Here is a 6,675-nt window from a genome sequence, read left to right on the forward strand (position 1 = left end):
TCTTTCATTTGTAACATGTTTCTTTGTCTGCATTTTGGCTGCTTATTTCTTTGTATTTGGTAGAACTGTTATGTCTCCTGAAATTGGTAGAGTGGCCTTGTGTATTAGATATACTGTATGGCCCAGTGGCTCAGCCTCCCCAGTCACCTGAGCTGGGTGGGCACTCTCGTTGCACCCCTGTGTGGGCTGTGTGCACAGTCTTTCTGTAGTTGAGCCTTGATTACTGTTGTCATTACTAGGAGGAATTGATCTCCAGGCCAATTGGCTGTGAGGACCATCTGCGACTACAGTGGAAGAGCTGCTGTGCAGGAGACACCCTTATGGAGCAGGACTTGCTTCACTGAGTCTGCCCCTTGAGTGTGTCTTTCATTGAGGTGGTAGGGTTGTAATCCAATGTGGTTGGAAGATGTCCACCAGGTGCACTGGCTCTGGGGCCTCTGGGGAGGTTCAAAGTCAGCCATTGCTTGGGGCCAACCAGCACAAGCTAAAGAGAAATCTGCAGATGGCTGCCACTTGTATTGGGCTAGGACAGGGGTGGGCAAACTTTTTGACTCAAGGGCCACAATGGGTTCTTAAACTGGACCGGAGGGCCGTAACAAAAGCATGGATGGAGTGTTTGTGTGAATTAATATAAATTCAAAGTAAACATCATTACATAAAAGGGTATGGTCTTTTTTTTTTTTTTTAGTTTTATTCATTTCAAATGGGCCGCATCTGGCCCGTGGGCCGTAGTTTGCCCACGGCTGGGCTAGGAAGTGCCTAAAGGTGGCCCAGCTGTGAATCAAGGCGGGTGATGCTAGTGCCAGTTCTTGGGCCTTTTATTGATAGGTTTGGAGCATGTTGACTCCAGCTGCTGCTTGTTTAAGAGATTTTAGCAAAGTCTGAAGCCTGAGCCAGGACAAGCCATTCATATGAAGAAGCAACTGCAAACAGCTTGGGTGGGACTGCAAATTGGATGGGCCAGGGTCTCAGGGAGTCACTAGGCTGGAACGAACAGTATGAGGCAGGCTGATGGAAACTCAGAGATGGCTACCAGTCAGCTCTGGGATGGAGGAGGTCTCAGCACAGGAGTAGTGAGCCCTGCAAGCACACTGTCTGGGAGAAAACGACCCCCAAGTTCTTGCTCTGATGCCAGACAATCCAGTTCCTCCCCATATGTCCCTGGTTCCTTTCAAGCTACTGCCCCAGTGCTGGAACTCAGAGGGAGTGAGTCTGAGTAATTCTGTGCAGAGGCCCTTTAATAGGATCTTCCTCAGACTCCAACAGCCTGCATCATCCTCAGATTCAATCCCCACTCGTTTTTATAGCCTGATATTATAAGGACTTCTCTTCCTGGCACTGGAAGCCTGGGCAGAAGGAGTCTAGTATGGGGTTGTGACCCCTTGCTTCTCAGGGGAGACTACAGCAGCCAAGATATCCTTCCTGAATAATAATAATAAAAAAAGGCCACACATAAGTGTGGGTCCAGCCTGTTCTGTGTTTCTGACACTCCTACCAGTCTTCATGTGGCTTCTTCTTTAATTCCCTAGTTGTTGGACTTCCATTCAGTCAGATTTCAAGTGGTTTTGAATGATGGTTGTTCTGAAGATTAGTTGTCTTTTTTTATATTGGAAGGTTTTAAAAATTATTTTATGTACAAAGTGCATTCTGTCATAAGGTAGATGTCTTGAACTACCCATTCATGAAGTTCACTTAGTCCAACATAATGAAGCCTATGTCCTTCACATACTGACGGAAACGTTGGTGGCACAAATTGAGGCTGTACTTCCAGATCAGACTGGTGGTTTGAGCAGACACAGCACAAATGAGAACCCTGGCCGAATTTCCTCGGATGGCTCCAGTAGAGTTGCTGGTGACCCATCTCGCTCTCTCTGTAGCAACAAGGCAAAGGCAGATTAGTTGTATTTTTTACGTGGTTGTGGGAGGATTCAAGTACTGCATTTACCTATGCTGCAATCTTGACTGGAAGCCTCTATCTATTCTTGCACTGATACCATATTTTCTTTTTTTTTTTGGTTAATCCTAACCAGGGGTATTTTCCACTGATGTTTTAGAGAGAAAGGAAGGAAGGGAGAGAGAAACATTGATGTGAGAGAGACACATTGATTGGTTGCCTCCCACATGTGCCCCAACATGAGCCTGCAACCGAGGTACATGTTCTTGACTGGAATCAAACCTGGGACGCTTCAGTCCATAAGCCAGTGCTCTATCCACTGAGCCAAACTGGTCAGGGCTATTTAATTCTTTGCATCTCTTAAAGACTGTGATAAAGGCAAGAAATACCCGCCAGAGCCATATTTTCTTAATTATTGTAGCTTATTATAAATCCTCATAGCTGGTAGTGCAAGTCTTACCTAATAATAGACAAAGATGCAAATTGACCATACCTTCGCTACGCTAACCAGCCAATCAGAGCGATATGCAAATTAACCACCAACAAATATGGCGGTTAATTTGCATACATAGGCTCCAAGCAGTGGAGCGAAGCCTGACAGCCCCGGGGTCGGTGGAGCAGCGAAAGCCTCACGGCCGCGGGGCCCATGGAGCAGCAAAAGCCTCACGGCCACGGGGCCAGCTCCAGCCAGAGCCTGGAGCTGAGCAAAGGCCTGGGTTCCAGGTGCCGGAGGAAAACCAGTGCCAGCAGCCAGGGGAAAGGAAGGCCTATTGCATGAATCTCTTCATGCAACAGGCCTCTACTAATCTATAATAATAAAAGCATAGCATGCTAATTAGACCGGACATACTTCAGGACGTCCTTCTGTTCTTCTGGACAAAGCTGGGGCTGCTAGGGAAGCCCAGGTCCCGGGTGCCAGAGGGAAGCTCATGCTAGCAGCCAGGGGAAGGAAGGCCTACTCTTGCACAAATTTCATGCATCAGGCCTCTAGTCTATATATATAAAAGCCAAGCGACTGGAACAACAGAACGACCGGTCGCTATGATGCACACTGCGGCGGTCAACCAGCCCGATCAGGGCCCCGGTCGGCACCCCCAACTGCCCACAGCCTCTACCCCCAGCCAGCCCAGCCCCCGAATAGCCCCTCCAAACCATGATTGGGGGTGGCGCTGGCTAGCCAACCTCCTGCATCCCATCTCCCCTGCCAGTCTGATTGGCTCCCATCAGGGTGGGCTTGCTGGACCCCACATGTACATGAATTCATGCACCGGGCCTCTAGTTCAACAATATGTTTTTAAAGATTGCTTTGGCTTTCTCAGTCCTTTGAATTTCCATGTAATTTTACTTACAATTTCATCCTAATTTTAGAACTAGAATGTCAGTTTCCACAAATAAACTCTCACACTCACTTTCCAAAGCTTTCTTTTCCTATCATCAGGACATTTGAGACCTCAAATGAGCCCTCAGAAGGTTGTCTGAATGATATGAAATTAGAGTCCAGGAATATTTTATACAAGCCAGTGATCCAGTGATTCACTGATTCATTCTCATTCTCATTCATATTTCTCTGTCTCTGTCTCTCTCTCTCCAAATTGTGTCTGTGTTATTAAAGATAATTTGCATGAGGAATCACGATTTTTCAGGCAGGTCATGGGTGACCATGGTATATAGCAACTTTCAAATTTCCTTATTTCCATAGACTACAGAAAAAGGAAAAGCTACAAAACCAAAGAAAGTCTATTTGAGGAGGACATTTAATTAAAATTGCAGAATTTAAAAATGCACACAAACCCAAACAGCCCAATAGTCCCTGGCCCCTTTGAGGGACTCCATCTCAGTGTTGTCAATGAAAATACTAGACTTGAAACCTGTGAGAAAAGGAGTGCCAAGTCTCAAGAGGTCTGAGTTTAAGGACAGGAAATTCATTCTCAAGGCACAGAGGAAAGGAGAAGAGGTCCTAAATAGTTTTAATTTCCCCACACCACAGCAAATGCCATAGTTGCTGTGGATGTCAGTGAATCCCTTCTCTTGGCAACCAAGAGGAATACTTCCAAAACTAGGGAAGCAAAACCATGTGATTTCAGTCCGGCTTCTAAGATACTCAGTGATATTAGCCTTTCTCTGAAACAGCAGTAAACCGTTCTCTGTGCTAATGTAGCTTTAAGTTTTTTCTGCACCTATATAAAACTTGATAAAAACAATAAACCAAACAATACAGAATACAAGAACACAGTTATAAAAAAATGCACACACTTTACCCAGCACCTCCATTTTTAAAATTTTTCTTTTTATTGATCTCAGAGAGGAAGGGAGAGGGAGAGAGAGATAGAAACATCAATGATGAGAGAGAGTCATTGATCGGCTGCCTCCTACACACCCTCTACTGGGGATTGAGCCCACAACCTGGGCATGTGCTCTGACCCGGAATCGAACCGTGACCTCAACCACTGAGCCACACAGGCTGGGAAGCACCTCCATTTTCTGTAGAATTGGTTATATACTCCCTTTTCTGCAAAGTGCCTTTATAGGAAGAGCAGAATTAGCTGGAAAGAAGCCCACCCCTCTGGTTCATCCTCCCGTGGGGCTGCTTTTTCTTTAGCTTCTCCTTGGGCTGGGCGGTGACACTTCTTCTTTTCATGCTGCTTCCTACTCATTATGCCTTAAAATGAGTTCCATGCAGTTCTTGGGAATCTGCAGTACTCTGAAAAAATATTTAAATATTTTGTTTTAACAAATAGATCTGAAGAAATGCTAATCTGTCCTAGATAGCTACCTTCAGGAAGCACCACAAATTTAAAAAATGACAATAGCTGTGAGGTGTGAATGGATCAAAATTATACCTATTGTTTTTGTCAGATTGGCAAAAAAAATATTTTTGGCATGCCACACAATTTCACTACATAATTAATTTATGTGTATGAGATGAGAAGGGTTGAAAAGCTCTGCCTTAAGTGAACTCGTCTGTTATCTTTTTGCATTTAAGTGTCATCGTAAGAAACATTCAAACCTGTAGAGACTTTTTGTGAGTGTATGTGAGCCAGTCTGATGGCAATTGCCAGGAAGCAAACTCTCAATGGATTGAGAAAATGCTCCAGAGAATGGCAGTTTTGTGCCTTATTTTATACATTATGGGTTACATGAAATCCATTGGTGATAGGTTAGGGAAGAAAGAGACAGCAAATGTGGGAAACTTCTGGTGTTGGATAAAAAATAAAATGATGGGCACACACTTTTACATAGGTGGGTGCAGGATGGTTAACAGTCACCAGTTAACTCAATAACAGTGAGGGGATTTGTGGTCTCTGCTCTAGTGCAGTACCTGTGCTCAGAGGGGTCCAGAAAAAGGAACTTATTTTGATATTCCATAGGTATATTATCATAGATGCAAAGAGCAATAGACAGGCTCAATTAAGGTAAAGGTGGACTTTTGTCAGGGAAGGTTCTAGCTAGGACATGACTACCTGCCATAAACTGCTTCTAGTTAAAAAGTTTTAATTTCAGACCATCCTTTGTGGTTATTTTAGGTCTCTGAGTTTGTAAGGCCGCCACACATGCCTCCCCCGAGCTTTTCAGGGTTAGTATGTGGCCCCTTTTTGTCCACATAAGATAACATACCTTAGCCCAGCCAGTTTGGCTCAGTGGTTGAGTGTTGATCCATGAACCAGGAGGTCACAGTTTAATTCCTGTTCAGGGCACATGCCCAAGTTGCAGGCTCCATCCCCATTAGGGGGCGTGTAGGAGGCAACTGATCAATAATTCTCTCTCATAATTAATATAATAAAATATATTAAAAAATAAAAATGAATAAAATAAAAAGTTAAATGAAGAAATTTGGGTATATTTGATGGGGAGATTTTCACATATTTGAGTAATTATTCCACTGATTCAACAGATGATGCTGAAAAGGAAAATTTTCCCATCAAATTTCTTTTTAAAAAAAATATATTTTATTGATTTTTTACAAAGAGGAACGGAGAGGGATAGAGAGTTAGAAACATCATTGAGAGAGAAACATCGATCCAGCTGCCTCCTGCACACTCCCCACCTGGGTCGTGTCCACAACCAAGGTACATGCCCTTAACCAGAATTGAACCTGGGACCCTTCAGTCTGCAGGCCGACGCTCCATCCACTGAGCCAAACCGGTTAGGGCCCCATTGAATTTCTTAATAGTATTACTCCTTTGGGAATGCTGTGTCATAAGTTAAAATGGAAAGTGGGTGCAATCATCGTGCTATTGAAAAATCTTAATAGTAAATGGGGTCTTTGCAATGGTACTAGATTTATTATCAAAAGATTGCAACCTAACATTATTGAAGCTGAAGTGTTAACAGGATCTGCAGAGGGAGAGGTTGTTCTGATTCCAAGAATTGATTTGTCCCCATCTGACACTGGCCTCCCATTTAAATTAATTCGACGACAGTTTCAGGTGAGGCCAGTATTTGCAATGACTATTAATAAATCACAAGGACAAACTCTAGACAGAGTAGGCATATTCCTACCTGAACCTGTTTTCGCATATGGTCAGTTACATGTTGCTTTTTCTCAAGTTCGAAGAGCATGTGACGTTAAAGTTAAAGTTCTAAATACTTCATCACAGGGGAAATTAGTCAAGCACTCTGAAAGTGTTTTCACTCTTAATGTGGTGTTCAGGGAGATATTAGAATAAGTTTAATCACTTTATCAGTCATTGTTGGCATCACTGTTATTTTTATGTCATGTTTTTGTTGTTTTCCTATCATGTTTTTGTCATTTTTATATCATTCCTCTGTTGTTGTTATAT

The 6,675-nt window shown here is 43.4% G+C and overlaps 1 pseudogene; it reads right to left on the minus strand.

The window, feature by feature from the left end:
* Window positions 1-1,692: 1,692 nt before the first annotated feature.
* Window positions 1,693-1,871, minus strand: LOC102769565 (annotated as a pseudogene).
* Between the last annotated feature and the right edge of the window lie 4,804 nt (window positions 1,872-6,675).

The sequence above is a fragment of the Myotis davidii genome, unplaced genomic scaffold (genome assembly GCF_000327345.1).
Source record: "Myotis davidii unplaced genomic scaffold, ASM32734v1 scaffold648, whole genome shotgun sequence".
In the NCBI taxonomy this organism is placed as follows: Eukaryota; Metazoa; Chordata; class Mammalia; order Chiroptera; family Vespertilionidae; genus Myotis; species Myotis davidii.